The sequence below is a fragment of the Protopterus annectens genome, chromosome 13.part0 (genome assembly GCF_019279795.1).
Source record: "Protopterus annectens isolate FY-2018-M chromosome 13.part0, PAN1.0, whole genome shotgun sequence".
NCBI classification, from domain to species: domain Eukaryota; kingdom Metazoa; phylum Chordata; order Ceratodontiformes; family Protopteridae; genus Protopterus; species Protopterus annectens.
In genome coordinates, this window is record NC_056747.1 from 57,489,871 (window position 1) to 57,508,175 (window position 18,305).

Below are 18,305 nucleotides of genomic sequence, written 5' to 3' on the forward strand. Positions count from 1 at the left end.
TTTAGTCAGACAGAGCTTGGGGTTAGCGTTGCCGCCTCACAGCAAGAGGTTCTCCGGTTCGATTCTCGGCTGGGGTGCCTTCTGTGTGGAGTTTGCATGTCCTCCCTGTGGTTGCATGGGTTTCCTCCGGGTGCTCCGGTTTCCTCCCATATTCCAAAGACATGCTGTAGGTGGATTGGACACTCTAAATTGGCCCTAGGCATGAGTGCGCGCATGTGTGCACCTTCTGTGCAAGGTTAGGCGCCGAGCTGGCAACTCGACACTGTAAAACTCCACTGCCAATCATGAGCGGACAGATGATCCACTGTGGTGACCCCTAACTGGGAAAAGCCGAAAGAAGAAGAGAGCTTGGGGGGACAACTGGAATTTGGGCTAGGCTCCTCAATGGTCCTCTGGACTGCAAGCCTAGTAACTACCAATGAGTGTAATAAAGAAGAAATTGAATTTCAGACAGATAATATGGAGCAGATTTACAAAAGGCTGTCATAATGAAAAGAAACTACATTAATATTTCTGGGGAAAAAATCACGTAGAGTTGATCTAAGCCCCCCCCCTTAAGATAATTTAATAGAAAAGTAAGAGTTCACAGCCCATGTCAGCTGAAGGTTAACAGTAACAACTCCAGTGTATGAGAAAAATGGGAAAAGGTAATTGCAGATCCACAAAATTTATGTCCACGGCAGGAACATACTAAAAGGTATTACAGGGTAACACAGAAAATACTAAAAGTATTACAGGGTAACACAGAAAATACTAAAAGTATTACAAGGTAACACAGAAAATACTAAAAGTATTACAGGGTAACACAGAAAATACTAAAAGTATTACAGGGTAACACAGAAAATACTAAAAGTATTACAGGGTAACACAGAAAATACTAAAAATATTACAGGGTAACACAGAAAATACTAAAAGTATTACAGGGTAACAGAAAATACTAAAAATATTACAAGTTAACAGAATTACAGTTCCCTGCCTGCGAAATGCAACCACTGATGCTGTGGCAAATTAACTGGGGACGTAGAGCATTGGGTGAGTAAAAGTCATCATATTGAAATGATACAGTCATTGTTATCATACAAAACTCAGTTTTAGGTTTCATGTTTTTTAACTAGCACATCTCTATCATAAAACCTTTCACAGGCCAAACATTCTGATGGCATCTGCACAGTGAGGGTTGTGATGAATGTACAAGATTGTGCTTAATTTTGACAGAGGACTAATTATTTGCAATACTGCTTAAAATATTTCAATATAAATCATATGGAAGCAAGTATAACACAAGATGGGAATAAAGCAAATGATCTTTATAACGAGGAAAAGAATGAACTAGAATTTCTGACTAATTCAAAAGATAAGGGGATAACTTCATGAGGAAGCTATACATACACTGGAAAATATATTTAGATACATAACGTGTAATAAGGTTTGATGAATTTTCAGTGACAGTTTGTAATCAATGTAACATGGTGAATATTAAAAAAAGATCATTGAAAATTCAAAAATATTTGACCTGATAAATAAAATGAAATAAGAATTGATAACAAAATCAATCTACAGTATAATAAAGAAGTGAATGACATTATATTATTGATTTATAAGGTACAAGAGATTAGAATAAAAGAAATCTATGCAGTGTAGAATAGATACTGTGTGTAATCGGGTCCCCTACGAAATCCCGAACGCACAGAATCCCGACACCCAAAATACAGAGACGAAAAGCCCGAAACCCCACATTACCGAAACTTTGAAAGCGGGAAATTCAAAATCACGAAACTAATACATGCATACAGCACACACACAAACATACACACACTCCCCACCCCCCCATAACCAAGCAAACCACCCTACACTACAGATAAGCAGGGGGCACCCCCATGTGGGGGGGCTATGCCCCCCACACACTCCCTACTTTATTATTTTAACTCTGAGATTGAACAAACATATGCACAAGGCAAACTCACACCCACCCATTACAGTCCCTCACACACACACACACCACAGTCACAACACACACCTACACACACTAAAGCCCCTCACAAACACACTTACACACACATACTTACCTGAACCCCAACACCAGAAGCGCTAAATCAGTATCCGTTAACATCGGGATTTTGCATTTCGTGCTTCTGGTCTTTCGGTGATGTGGGGTTTCGGGCTTTTCATCTCTGTATTTTGGGCTTCAGGATTCTGTGCTTTTGGGATTTCGTAGGGGACCCGTGTATTCATACCAGTTTGTGATTAAATGGTACAATAATTACAGGAAGACTTTACAGGTGTAGGAAGCTGTGGACACGGTTTTGATAATGAATGGAATGTAGTGAGAAATGAAGTGAAAATCATTTGGAAGACAAGGTTGTCCAAGGAGTAGTCAAAGGGCCTCGTAGAAGTAAAGGAACTTTTGTTCCTGCTAGGATTGTCTCCTTAATTTACCTTTTGTCTAACAACTTTAGTTTCTAAACAAATATACAGTGCAGTATTTCTGGTAATATGCTTTATGGAAGGGACACTGTTAATGCTTTTGGTGTCCTCACTTATTCCCAGCATGCACACGTTCGCAACTGTCCCAGTTCACACTGTTCTCCATTTGCTAAGCAGATGAACACACTGCTTCTCTCATTATAGTAATTGATTCTACTGCACGATTTCTCCTAACAGACCCTTCTGTCCACAAGAAAGTCTATTTTAATACACATCATGTATTTTATGTTCTAACTCTAATCAGAGCTTTGTTGCAATGGCTTGAACAGCAAGCTCTATTTCTTGATTGAATATGTTATTAATATTTACAGTTGATTTACTTAATAGCGACAAATTAAGACAAATCATATTCTCCTATTTAAACACAGCATGTCTGCAAAGCTGAAGTAACTATTTTCTTCATACTCAGTGCTGTAAGAGAAGTATTAGTATCACCATAAAATTAAGTTCTGAAGCACATTATAACAGTGTAAATGCAATGTTGTACTTACTTTTTTTTAATATGAAAAATGCATTAAAAAAAGAAAAGGTACAAGAGTTTCACTTCTGCTTATTGATCCTCTTTGCTGCTAGAAACTGCACCCTGGCTTTGTTTACTTAGAAACAACTAATCTAATCCAAAGAGACAGTAGGTCAGCTGTGTGAAATGTACCGTACCGTGCAATGTCTGCTCAAGGAATGAAAGTGCCTGCTTCTCTATGTACAAGCTGTTGGATATTCATGTCCACTACCCTTTTGTAGGTCTTTAAGTCAATTTCAATCTCTCCAGCTTTTGTCCACATGGTGTCCACTTCCAGATAATGTATGGCCCCTGTATGTATAAATAGTTACATGGTCTGCTTCTAAAAAGGTCCCTCCTTGCCTGCATACATGTTTTAAGTCAACCATGTTAGGTGTGTCCATCCCCCAAGCCATTTCCACTGCTTCCAGAGTTGCCTGTGTGTTTCTCAGTGAGGGATTTACTATCCTTTATTGTCACATTTGAAAATAAACCAATTTCTTATCTTTTAATTTTGCAGTAAAATAGGAAACATTTAACCACTAATCCCTGTACAATTAGAATTCACAGTTCAGTTGAAAAACTTTTACCCCATATTCATGTTGCCTAACTTCTGCGAGATCGGGATTCATTTTCTTAACTGCAAACATATCACAACACTTTAAAACTGAGTCCCAGACTGCCCCATATGCTTTAATACATCTCACTGAGAGTATTAACATTGACAGCTTTCAATGTGCTCTTTTAACTCTCAGTGTATTGTACCCACTTTTACACCTTTGTTGCCGGCTTTCGAAACATTTTGCATAGCATCACTTCATTAAGATCAGCAGCCCATATTATACAATTTTCTGCCAGATGTCCAGGGAAATTGGCTACTATTATACAATTCCTTGATTGGCCAGCCCAACCAGCGTCTCAATATACTAACGGAAAAAGGTCGATGCCTGGACAAAGAGTTTAACATAGCGAAAGCAACAGAGATCTTAAATGAGTTTAACATCAACAGAGATCTCCGTTGCTTATTTTAAAAGCTGTCTCATGTTAAACCCATTGCTTTTGCCCCAACTCTGATGTACTATCGAGGCATGCGCGGTACATCAGAACACCAGGCCATTATTTAAGAAAAAGTAATTATTTCTCTTAAATAATGTTGACTTTGTTTGGTCTCTCACATTAATTCTCCTTTCATTGGTTTAAATGAAATGCCTTTCACTAATAAACTGAATGCAGTAACATATTTGTTATATAAAATTAGCTTCTTGAGTTTAAATAAGCATTTGTCTTCCTTTTTTTTCATACCTCAATGTATCCCCAAAAATATGCAACAAGTAACTACAGTAAAATATTTAAGTACAGACATCTAGAAGAGCACACCATCATTTCAGGAGATACTATGAGTCTTTGATACTGCTGAAAATGGTCCCATATTTGTTCTAGGAGTAATCATAAGATTATAGTAAACAATTAGATCATAAAATGCAAAAGTGCATTTGAATTTGTAAGTTGTAGTGCATTTTATTTTGCACTGGTAGTCTCTTTACAAAGGTAGCACAATCTGATGAGCAAATGCTTGGTAAATCGTTCACCTAATATTGTATTTCAGTAAAAGAGGGCTTATAGCCCCACATTATGAATGACTCTTCCCTGGGACCATTATACTAGCCGTACACAATAATCCATGATGATCATACGTGGCTGTTTTTTATTGAAGCTTAGGGCATTTTTTTATCAAACTTTCATTTACTGTGCTATTTCTTTTCATACCTAATAGTTTCAGTATTGGTTGCTGCAAGATATTACTATTTATTTCACTTTTGTTAATGATGTAGGTTCATAACAAAAGCTTGCTGTAAACATATTAAAAGCAACAGAGTTATTTGCACACTGCAGTGTGAAAACTCGGCCACTCTTTCATATGACCTGCTATACTCTGATAGACATTTAGGATTCTTTTAGGTATCAGTGTTATTTCAAAGATAACCCGGGAGCTTTAGTCCAGCTGTTATTAGAGTCACAAAAATTGCAAAGAAGGTTTTGAAATCAGTTAAAGTTCTTCAAAATGCATCAATTTCATATGTTAAAAAAGGGAATATTTAGTCAAGCAACATTTTTGTCCAGCTTTATATAGAGTGTGTTTGCATAATACGAAGAAGGGAGCTACATCTTCAAATTCCAGTTTATATCAATAATCCTACTTACTGAATGGAGAATTTTATGAAATACATTTCCTGTTTTAATAGGCATCTGTATAACAGGAATGTTTTATCTCGGTGGCAAAGAGAGGTCAGGTTTGTCTACATTCGCCTCATTACTATGTTAGTGAGAAAGAGAAATGCTCTTTTTTTTTCACAAAACCAAACATTTTCTTCACTCCAAGACCATGTAGCATTTCAGATGGAATACATTGTTAGCAGGGGCATAAAGGCACATCTGCTCATACGAGCGCAAGATGTCTTGTCCTTCTGCAGGAATGTCCTTACATTCCTTCTACTACTCACTCATTTTTTTTTTCTGAACACCTATAGCAACTGTAGTAAACTGAGTTTCACATCCAGTCACTAGGTTTCTCTAAGCAGGATTCGGTAGTTATTGATTCAGTAACTCAGTTCTCACAATAATAATCATGCATGGATCGCATAAACTTCTTGCTAAGTAATATAATTTCCTCTGTATATAGCATACTCGGGGAAAATGATAGGTCTTGGGCCCAACTGAGTCTTACAGAAGTGACAGACATTCGATATCTGAACTCCAGTCTTTGAAACAAGGTAGTTTTATTCTGTATGTTGATAATGAACTATGTCACAGACATTACTAAATGTATAAATCCAGGTATACAGTCAAAGAAGTTAAGTCCATGAATGGAACACCGATACGAGTGACTTTCACTAAAGCAGCATCTGTAAATGCTTGTCTAAGGGTCACTCTGCGCAATGACCAGGCCACATTTCTGCATAAGCTTACATACACATCTGAACAGATTTTCTGATCTGCATCTGTTTAGTAAATTCACTTTCCATTGGCTTCATAGACTGGAATAATTAGGGCAATCTTCCAGTGTTCAGGTAATGAGCTTGTACTTAATGATTTATTGAGTAATAACACTTAATGAGCAATCACTTCTCTGCTTAATTTGTTCAGTTCTCTGTTAGATACTTTCGTCTGCCCTAGTTCATTTAACTGCTTTAAGTTTTAATGTGTGCTCACATCATACGTTTCTCCTCAACTATACAGTCCTGTTACCTGAGCTATATCTAAATACAAAAAATTGTCGTCCTACCATTAAATTAAAATAATTTCTGACTGAATTTATTAGTTACGTTACCACCAGCTCTGCTGTGGTCCTTGTTGACATTATTATAGTTGTTTCTTATACAATGATTATAGCTGCTGTTTAGCTTCTACCCTTCAGCCGTGCGCGTGTGTGTGTATAGTGATTCTTCTGAAGAAAAATATTGAGTACAAACCACTCGAACAAATATGTTCAAAATTAAAGTAGTTAAACACATTTAAAAAAACAAATGTAAAAGCTTTTATGTTTTGCAGTGGGTAGCAAGCCCCCCTGCAGCCCTATATCCACTGTGACTTAAATATACCAAGTCAAGATCACACTACAGTGGGGAGGGGGCAAATTCCCAATCCCCACTGTACTCCAGTCTGTTACATGATGTCAATTTTTGATCTTTGAATATTCTATCCCTTTTGCCTGTGTTCTCCCCCAGTTTGAGCAAGTGAACACTGTGATCTTTGAATATTTTATCACTTTTGCCTGTCTTCAACCTCAGTTCAAACAAGTGAACATTTGAACAGCTGAATGACACTTGTATATGTTTTTTGTTTCCATGCATGTTAACTGCAAGAGAACATTGTTTTGCTTTACTTTTTTCATTCTTTCTTAGTCTTATCATTGCAATATTTTGTTACCCATTTAACTTTTACATTTACCAATTTTTATACGATCTATTGTTCTTTATATAATTATCTTAATGTCTTATCCCAATTTTGCATTTTTGGTTTGTAATACTGATGCTTATTAGGACTCTTATGTATGACTTCATGATGTTTCAGCCTTCCTTAATGCTTTCTTTAAGTATGTTGTCCATTCCATCTTTCTGTTTCCAGAGTATCTGCTTCAAAGTCTTTTATCCTTTATTAGTACTTTGGATCATGAGATCATAGGAAGTTACTAGGCTAATGGCCTGAGGGCCCTTACAAGCCTAGCCAAATTTTACCCTTGTTACCGTGATCAGCACCTATCCAAGAGGGACATAGGTGGAACTCCAGGGGTGAATTTATGGTTATCCATCCAATCATCCAGATTGTGTTTGAATAGGGCCAATGATGTGCCCTGTTTGATAAGAAGTGTGATTCTATTCTAAAGGTGTGGTAACCTCTGGGAGATCAAGCTGTACATCCAGTTCTACTGATGTCACATTCTAGGTTTAGGTCTTTAGAATGAGTAACCCATGTGCCATTTGACTTGTGGATGTACAACATTTCCAATAAAGCGGGGTCAGAGCTTTATATGCAAGGCAGAGATCACCTCTGAGCAGTCTGTATGAAACAGAATAAAGTGACAGTGATTTCAGCCAATCCATATAAGATAGCTGCTGAAGACATTGAATTTTCTTTGTGAGGAACCTTTGTGATCTCTCCAATTACTGCAGGTGCTTTGAAAGGTACTTGCCAAAAGGGGTGTTGTACTCAGTTATTGGCCTAATGAGTGGAGAGTATTGGGAAGTGATGACTTTACTTTTTATCAAGGCAATGCCCTTACTTATGAGGTGAGCCATATAGAATGCCCTTCTTACCTGTCTGGAGACATGGTGATCAAAGGAAAGGTTGCTGTCAACCTGAGTGCCCAGATCTCTCACCACTGAGTGGGCACTTGGGGTACTGCCATTGATGTGGCAATTTGCAGGAACATTGCTCTTGCTGAAAGGGATGATGATACTTTTTTTTGGATTGAGTTTTAGGCCATGACTTTGGCACCAATCAGTTTTTTTTTGTGCAAGACATTCTTGAAGGATGTTGACATTGTTTAGAGATTCTATAACTGCACTCAGTTTGCAGTCATAGGCAAACTTTGTCAGCTACAACCTCTTGGTTTTAGCTTGTACTTCAGAGAAATAGATTCCAAATAGTAGAGGGTCCCAGGACTGATCCCTGTGGAACACCACTGGTAATGGGTCTGCTGTTAGAGGTGGATTCCCCCTATTTGGACTGTGTGGGTTCAATCAGAGAGCCAGTTCACAACCCACCTTACGATATAAGGTTTGATGTCTAGTTGGGAGAGTTTGTCAATGATGCCTGAGTGAGGGATAATGTCAAATGCCTTGGCCAGGTCTCGGTAGGCTGTATGCATAGATTTCCCCTTGTCCAGAGCCCTTGTGACCGTCTCAAAGAAGTCCATCAGCATGATCTCCCCTTGACAAATCCAAACTGGGTAGGATCTAGTCTTTGGAGATTACCCATATCTTTGTTGATAAGGTCCATGATGATTCTCTCCATGAACTTGCAGATAAATCTAATCAGGCAAATAGGTCTGTAGTTCCCAGTGTCAGTAGAAGCACCACCTTTGTGCATTCACATCCTCATTCCTGGTATAATGCTTAGGAAGAATAGGATAACAGCAACATAGTCAAAACTGAGGGAGGGTATCCAGAAATAATTAACAAAGTCTGCAATGGATTCTTGTTTTGAAAACCAGAATGTGCAGCTAGGGAGACTAGAACACACAGCTAGGCAGTCATTTGTATAACCCATGTTATAGATCGACAGTCCGAAAGCACAGGAAAAATAATATGCAAACTACCATACAATAACATGCAAGTTAGGACCTAGTGCATAATGACATGCAAATTAGGATAACATGCAAGTTAGGGCCTAGTGCATAATGACATGCAAATTAGGATAACACGCAAGTTAGGGCCTAGTGCATAATGACATGCAAATTAGGATAGAGGAACCAGATCATGGTTGATTGACAGTGTTCAGGTATGAAATGGTGCAGGTAGTACAAAGGTAAACAAGTAGATATGGCAGAAACAGTAACATCACTGCATAAACTTGTATACTTTCACCTAATTTATACATCAAGTCTTGTCTTGGCTGGATTTATGATTTTTATCTTTCAAATACATTTTCTTCATATTTGCTTCCATGTAATCCAAGGAAAGAATTTACTTTGACACAGAAGCTCTGTAAGTTCTAGTTCTCTGAAATTTTGACTCCAATCCATATTAGATTTGGCATACTTATTGTGGGGGGGCAACCTGAGAGCACACATCACTTAATAAACCATGATAAGCAGGAGTAGAAGGTGAGGAAATGCACTATAAAAGAACAGGAGCAGTAGAAAGGAGGGATATAATCTGTGAATGTCTGCAGCATTGTAACTGTGCGTCCCACGGTGGTAAATGTGAAGGTCAGACTAACGAAAATGGTGCTGTAACACAAATCTGCATTTCAGAGGTGTTACAAAACATCATTTGTGGATTCTCACATGAATCCAACACAGTCCCTAAAGATCCTCTTTGTCAAAAGTAAGTCAGCAAGCAATGTGATTGACTTTTTTTTTGGAATGACATGCCCCTACCCCCCCCCCCCCTTACAGATGCATCCTTGCATTCACAGAGTTATTATAAGCATCTTTAAGGATACTGCACCTGAAAGCAACGGTCAACCCTGGCTGCAGTGACCTTCACTGCTAAATACATCTTTTAGCCAAGTGCTGTTAATTAAATCTTGGTGATCACACTTCTACACGGACATCCTCATGGACTCTCTCTCTATGAAGTATTGAAAAAGTATTATCTGGGATGACTGAGGAACAGCAGAAACACAGGCTCAGTAGGCAGATATGAACATGGAGAAAAAGCTAACAAAGAAAAAGGCTAGGACAGAAAAATAAAATGGAGTTCTATATGGTCACTAAGGATGGTACAGCCTTGGTTATACAGGATCTGAAGTACAAGCACTACATTTTATTTATTTATCCTTTCTTGACCAGATTACTCTCATTAGGCTAGTGGCCTCTTTTCATGGGAAGCCCAAGGTGGTATCTATACTAAAGAAGTGGACATACAAAGCTGGCCAAGCAGTGCTCATCTGTCAGTAAATTCCATGTTTTTGTGCCGCACTTTAGCCTGCTCCATCTTTACATCCAGAATACTTGCAATCTATGGACAGTATGGTACCATGCACTGTGGTGTAAAGTCCTACTTCTTACTATGATTAAAAGGCCCAGGTCCTATACTAACTGCCTAAAGCAAGCCCAGGTCCTATACTTACTGCCTAAAGTAAACCCAGGTCCTATACTAACTGCCTAAAGCAAGCCCAGGTCCTATACTAACTGCCTAAAGCAAGCCCAGGTCCTATACTAACTGCCTAAAGCAAGCCCAGGTCCTATACTTATGCCTAAAGCAAGCCCAGGTCCTATACTAACTGCCTAAAGCAAGCCCAGGTCCTATACTAACTGCCTAAAGCAAGCCCAGGTCCTATACTAACTGCCTAAAGCAAACCCAAGTCCTATACCAACTGCCTAAAGCAAGCCCAGGTCCTATACCAACTGCCTAAAGCAAGCCCAGGTCATATACTAACTGCCTAAAGCAAGCCCAGGTCCTATACTTATGCCTAAAGCAAACCCAGGTCCTATACTAACTGCCTAAAGCAAGCCCAGGTCCTATACTTACTGCCTAAAGCAAACCCAGGTCCTATACTAACTGCCTAAAGCAAACCCAAGTCCTATACCAACTGCCTAAAGCAAGCCCAGGTCCTATACTTACTGCCTAAAGCAAGCCCAGGTCCTATACCAACTGCCTAAAGCAAGCCCAAGTCCTATACCAACTGCCTAAAGCAAGCCCAGGTCCTATACTTACTGCCTAAAGCAAGCCCAGGTCCTATACTTACTGCCTAAAGCAAGCCCAGGTCCTATACCAACTGCCTAAAGCAAGCCCAGGTCCTATACCAACTGCCTAAAGCAAGCCCAGGTCCTATACCAACTGCCTAAAGCAAGCCCAGGTCATATACTAACTGCCTAAAGCAAGCCCAAGTCCTATACCAGCTGCCTAAAGCAAGCTCAGGTCCTTACACCTATTACCTAAAGCAAGCCCAGGTCCTTATACCTACTGCCTAAAGCAAGCCCAGGTCCTATACCAACTGCCTAAAGCAAGCTGGTTTAATTACACAGAGTTCAGGCATAAGAACAAATCTCTTTTCTGGTCATATGCATAGTTCATCTAGTCTGTGTCAATATTTCCTAATGCTGTAGCCTTCTGGCATTTACATTCCTTAACAAAAAGTCTCCTTTCAGTTAATAAAGATCCTGCTAATTGCTGCCAACTTTAACAGTTATACTTATTGATTGTTTGACAGTACATCTGTGCATAATTAGTCAGTACAGATAGTGTGAAAGGCACTGACCTGGAGATTTGGGATTGATTCTCATCCGTTTAAACTTTCACAATCTGACCTTAAATAAGGTTGTTAACTTTCTTGTGTGCCTGAGTCTCCAGGGAAAAGAAGCATCTCTCCTTTAAGTATAATCCGATTTCTCACGCAGTCTATTGAAAATAAATGAATAAATAAATCTGAAATTTTATTCTGTGCTATCGTGACAGTATATAAAACAGTAGTAAATGAAGTGAGAAGTTCAGCTAATCCTAAAATGAACTATTTAACAACCAAGCTCTAACATCCACAGCCACATGCACAGGTTCAGCAAGGCAGACATAAATCCATTCACACAACATATTTATACATCTAATTCCTATTACTGTAGCCTGTCAGTACATTGTAAGATGCATCTTACTTCTGTTACCTGCCTGTTTACATACGTAGTGTTTGCCCCAGCTTTCTTCAGCAGATTTCAGTACCCACAATCAACGACACGAACATTTAATACATAAACCATGCTTTTCTCTACAGTTTTCATGTAGCACATTGCAAAATATTATGTAGCCACACCCTTCATCCTGTTCATGCAGACCATGAGAGCTACTTCCTTAGTGAGCCAGTTCAGCCATACAAATCCAGAAGACAAACACGTTTTCATATTTTCAGGGAGTATCCAGTTTCATCTGTGTAAGATATCGAAGTACTTCCTAGGACTTAATTGCTTAGTTCAGTCAGTCTGTTATTTTGTTTTCTAGTAACTGCATACATTACGGGTTTTAGTAGCTGCTGTAGATATCTGAGCTAAAATGATGAGCAATTCATATTAAATGAATAATTCACTCTTGTGTCCTGAGTACTTTTAGACATTAAAAAAGTGGTACAGTACAATATAGTGTGCATTATAGTATTATACAACAGGCTTCTAGGGTGTAAGAAGTCATGATATCAGTAGTCAAGTGTCTTTGATACTTGGAAATAGAGTAAATGTCGTTAACAGTAAATCAATATAAACTGATAGGAAACAATCTGCATGCTAGCAGACTACAACTCTTGGAAGCGGCCATTATGTGAACTATATTTATGGGTAATACAGGCACGATTGCTGCTAAAGATGCTGGTGAATGCATTTGTTGTTGTGTGCTACAGTTTTGATATAGTTTAAGTATAGTTGCCAGAAAAAGTACATGTAATGTTGTGGTATTTATTTTACATTTGTTGATCGGGTATATCCGACTGAGGTGAAGAGCCCTTTTTCAGCGGAGACCCGGGAAGAAATGCTCCATGTATTATGCGGTTATACATAATGAAAACAATAAAAAAAGATAATACATACAATACATCAACAAAACCATCTTCAGAAGTATGTTGAATGAGAATAAGATGCATTCATTTAGGATGACATCATGCATTAGAGATCATATTAAAAGTTTTAGTTAGAATTTAGCTTGGAACAGCTGGTAACCTTAGTATGTGTGGGCTTGTGTGCATGCATGTGTTTATGCACGTGCAGGCATGTTTGTGTGTTAGCACACATGCACTCACTGAACTCTTCATTTTTCCATTTTTGTCATTAATCCTAACGCACTGATACACCAGCCCCTACCACTCATATGTTGCTTTATGATCAGGCACCATCCTTGACACCTCTTAGGACAAGTGCCATCGCTCATATCTTAATATATTCTGGTGTAGCTCCACTCTCTGTATTAAATGAAACAGCTCATACTTGTGGGGTGGAATATAAGCATGCTAACAGCACAGTTTTAAAGTCCTATGTAATACTACCTACATTTATAGTTTCCTTAGGTGTGAATCAGACATTTGTTAACTCATGTCTTTTAAGAGCATATAGAAAGTCTTATTAAAAAAATATTAAGCCAGAAATTAAGATCATTAAATACAGAACGACAACTAACTATCAAAAAGTGTAAAGCTCTTCCTTGGGAAAGTCATCCATCCCTGGCAACCATCAAATTCATGGATTCATAGACTGTTACTAGGCTAATGACCCAGATGACATTTGTAAGCCAAGCCAAGTTTTCTTGAAATAATAATGATGTCCTTTATCCAAATAGGACATTGAGGGCCAGGCATTTCTAAGTCACCTCTGTGCATAAGGAACATGGGTGCCAGGCCCGGTGTAAATTTCCTATTCTTCATCCACTGGCCTAGGTCACACTTAAAGTGGGTAGTAGGTAAACTCTGCTTCATATGGATGGGAAGCCTGTTCCATAGGAGAGGTGGTCTCTGACACACACATCTGCCTCTCTAGCATGCTGTGGACACACCCCTAATTGATGACCTAGTAGTCAGGGACTTGGGGACACCTACAGACCATAATCTAGCCTTTAACCATCATGTATTTACAGTAATAAGGAATTCATTATATGCTGTGGAACATACAAAGGCATGGCATCTAAGTCCAAGGAAATCATCATTCCACTGTAATCCGTATTCATCAGACCTATCATTGAGGTCAAAACCCTCTTTGACATGTACCTAAACAGGAATCTCTAACAAATGGAATGTCCACAGACGTTCCTCACTAAAAGAATACAGGGCACAAGTAACACATCCTATGCAGACCACCTCAAGTCCCTATACATTTATTCTGTCTCCTGCAGGCTATTGAGGGGAAATCTGTGCCTGACATACAAGGCATCATTATATTCCACTTTGACAGATGACCCGCTTATCTGAAAAACAAACAGCACCCCAGTTTAAAGACTTTAAACCCTGCCTGTGATATAAATAAAACCGGCTGAAGAGACAGGCATGTATCCCAGAGACTACCCCTTCTCTGGAGCTGGCTCCCCATCTAAGTGAAGCAGAGTTCCTCCCTAATCCAATTCAAGTGTAACTTGGACAATTGCATGAAGAACAGGAAATTCATCCCTGGATTGGGACCTTTGCTAACGGACACAGGTCGCCTGTAAATGGTTGATTTCCCAGGCTGCTTCCTGTAAATGTTTTTTTCTCCCAGTCCCCTGCTTACACTTATCCAGGGTACGAGAACTTGTCAGAGATTTGGGATGCATGGCTAGGCTTAAAAAGCTCTTGTGGTCGTTAGCCTAGTAAACACCTTTGAATGCCTTTGGGAGTGAAAGTATAACTTAAAGCGCCTCCATAAATGCTTCATAATGGAATATGCCATGAAACTGTGCTGTACCCAGGATTTGCTCCGACTCCTTTCTGAGAATGACTGACAGTTAATGAAGTAGAATCTTTTTATTTATTTTCATCAGATAAAGCACAGACCTTTCTAAAGTGATAGCACAAACCTTTTCTAAAAGGTTTCATTGAAAGCATATAGTTCACTTTTGAAACTCTTCAATGACCATTTTTATGGTAGCAAACTGTCGTATTAATAAAAACTAATCACAAGTTCAGGAAAAGCAAAGGGCTTCTTCTTAGATGTAGTCATTGAATAACAGAATACCTGAAGAGGAAGGATAGAGAAGCAAACTAATAAAAAGTCAAAGTAAATATTTGTTACAAAATTACAAGGGCTACTGCAGAAAACTGTTGGCATTTTACATCAGCATCTCTGCTTCTTTCCATAAATAAAAAAACAAATAGGTCAAAGAACCAAGCATCTTTAGAACACCAAACATTTTCAGAATATATATTCATCCTTTAAAGCCTCTTAACATATTCATGTTTGCTTGGGTCACTGAGTGAAACTAGTTCCAAAGTCGGAGTTTCCTGGAAACCAGCTTTATTTACTCTGTTGATGTTCTTGAAGGTATGGAACATTGCCAGGAAAAAACAGGGATGGGCTGTTGAACTGGAAATTGAGACTAGATGTGTTGCAGATAACTTGCTGGTATTTTCTGTTCTGTCTACTATTGTATTTTCTTTTTAAAATTTCAGAAAGAGGAAGAGTCCAAAGTATGTGGCCTAAAGTGAACATATATGTAAACGCAGTGCCCAAAAGGATAAGTATTACGGGGAAATAATGGACCACCCAAGGGACATGTGAAACTCAATGCCAAAAACGTTGGACCTCCTACCCCTATAAGGTCCATTGTTTTCTATAATACTCACCCTGGGGAAGGCATTACTGTGATCAGGAAATTACCTCTGTGTTCATTTTATATATATCAGAGGTTTTAATCTGGATTATTAATGTTAAAGGATTTTTTGACATCTTAAAAAAGTAATAATTTTCTTTGTTTATATATAGTGGAATATTTTGCACTTTTAGAAATTGCTTGACAATTAGTCAGTGAATGTGTGAATATCTGTTTGCATATCTACATGAGTGTGTTTGTATGTGAGGGTGACGTGGATGTATGTGTGTGTGCGCGCTTCCCTGCACACCTGTGACCATGGGAGTGTATGTGTTAAAATTCTAGAAAGCAAATTTGGTATTGTTGTATTGCCTATCTCACTGGAGCAAGTGCTGTACTAATCTCATTGGAGCCAGTACTGTAGTACTTATCTCACTGGAGCTGGTACTGTGTAGTACTTATCTCACTGGAGCCAGTACTGTAGTACTTATCTCACTGGAGCTGGTACTGTGTAGTACTTATCTCACTGGAGCCAGTACTGTAGTACTTATCTCACTGGAGCCAGTACTGTACTTATTAGCTCACTGGAGCTGGTACTGTAGTACTTATCTTATTGGAGCCGGTACTGTAGTACTTATGTCACTGGAGCCAGTACTGTAGTACTTATCTCACTGGAGCCAGTACTGTAGTATTTATCTCACTGGATCTGTGGCATTCTGTATTGTCATATATACAGAACATCATGCTGTTCAATGTCTTAGTACAAGAAATCTGGACAAAGCCTGACAAAATGGGGGGGACAAAGACCCAAAAACTTTTAAACTTAAAAAGTTGCTAGAAAAACTGGGTTTGTTTTAACATTCACTTTCTGAAGGATTTGAAGTCTGGAACTCAAATGTATGTCATTATTTAGTGACTTCAGTCCTCAGGTCATCCAAGTGATTTGCCAGAAGACCACAGATTTTGTGGATCAGACTGAAAATATCAGCCAAAAGTCTGGACATTCTGCGAAAATCTGGACAGTTGAGAGATATGAGGGTCACTTAGGTGAGGAAGGTGTTCACCAGGTCATCCTTTAGGTGAAGCATGTTTACCTTGGGGTTAGTTGCTGAAGATGAAGAGATTTTGAGTTTGTCTTGCAACTTGAAAGAATGCTACTGCATGATGGTAAGATCTGACCAGTAATTTGATAACAGTGGGCTCTAAGCATGGCTGCACTATATTTGTGAGGAGAAGATCAAATATCCCTCAGTGAGATTTGAACTAGTTGGCCCAAGAAAAGTCTGAAGGAGTGGTAGTCATTAAAACTCTGCACTGCAGGGATGCTTTCACTGTTCTGAATGAAACCATGCTTCAGTAATATATATATATATATATATATATATATATATATATATATATATATATATATATATATATATATATATATATATATATTTTTTTTTTTTTTTTTTTCAAGGAACAGGAATATCTATAGCATCGCAGTGCTTTGCTGAGGCTTCTAGCATTGAGCAGTGCTAATTGTATATGATTTTGATGGTAGATGGCTCTGTGGGTAATTTGAGAAGACTGACCTTGCCGAAAAAGGGCACTACAGGAGAAGAACTAGTCCTTCCCAATATACAAAAGCCACAAGGGGGACAGATGCAGACCATCCCTAACAAAGCAGCCAGAATTGTCAACCATCTAATCTCAGGCTACCATATACTGGATCCCTCCAGAATGACACCAGTATTTAGGCTGATTACCTTGTGTTTATAATGTACATCATTCCTGGCAATGGTAGGACACCTTGTGTTTATAATGTGCATTATTCTTGGTGGGTGGTAGGACACCTTGTGTTTATAATGTGCATTATTCTTGGTGGTGGTAGGACACCTTGTGTTTATAATGTGCATTATTCTTGGTGATGGTAGGACACCTTGTGTTTATAATGTGCATTATTCTTGGTGATGGTAGGACACCTTGTGTTTATAATATGCATTATTCTTGGTGGTGGTAGGACACTGCTCAGTACTACTATCATACCCACTTCATATGCATATTCTGAGAGCTCCATCATATCCTTCTTCGCATGATCAAAAAAAGCAACTCTAGCTCAAACTTCAAACTCCACAAATACAATAAAAAGCAGAAGAAACTTCAGGAAAACCAAATTTAATAGCCACAAGGTTAGCGCTTTTGTCTCGCCAACTTATCACACTTGCAAAGGAGACTTCATCAGACAAATTAAAACACTTGCAGTGTTAAATACACTTACAACAAATCACATGACACCCTATAAACACACACCTTAAACATATTAATCACTATAAAACTTAATAGTATATAAGCCATCTAAAAAAATATAAAAAGTAATATAAACACTATCAATGTTTAAAAACCCTTCTTTTTAAATACATGTTTATAGGGTGTCATGTGATTTGTTGTAAGTGTATTTAACACTGCAAGTGTTTTAATTTAATTGTCTGAAGTTTCCTTTGGAAGTGTGATAGGTTGGAGAGATGAAAGCGCTAACCTTGTGGCTATTAAATTTGGTTTTCCTGAAGCTTCTTCTGCTTTTTATTGTATTTGTAGTCTTCAAATGATCCAAGGAGGTGCATCTCAAGTCATTCATTCCCACATACACAATGATCAGGTCATATCTATACCTGGGGTGAGGGCACTTGAGGGTTTTAGTGACATTGCATATCCTGACAACTGAGAGGCAACTGTTACTCTGTCTTTGCTCAGTCTGATCAGCAAATACACACACAAACATGAACACACACTTGTATCACATATATACACATACATCTCTCTCTCTCTCTCTCTCTATATATATATATATATACATACATACATACATAAGGCTAGTTGCACAGCAGCATAATGCATCTGAGATTATCCAAGTGCAACTAACTGTGGGC

The 18,305-nt window shown here is 38.5% G+C and overlaps 1 protein-coding gene across 4 annotated transcripts in view; it reads right to left on the bottom strand.

Annotated features, from left to right (window-relative positions):
* Window positions 1-18,305, bottom strand: part of CTXN1 (cortexin 1) — a 535,945-nt gene that overhangs the window by 41,553 nt on the left and 476,087 nt on the right. For 2 of the 4 annotated variants that reach the window (XM_044090615.1, XM_044090616.1), the window contains exon 2: window positions 11,411-11,550. The exons of 1 other annotated variant lie outside the window; for it this stretch is intronic. The gene's annotated coding sequence lies outside the window, so the exon portion shown is untranslated. Of the gene's footprint in view, window positions 1-11,410; window positions 11,551-11,807; window positions 11,917-18,305 lie in introns of those variants that run through there. One more of the 4 variants, XM_044090617.1, reaches the window with a different exon arrangement.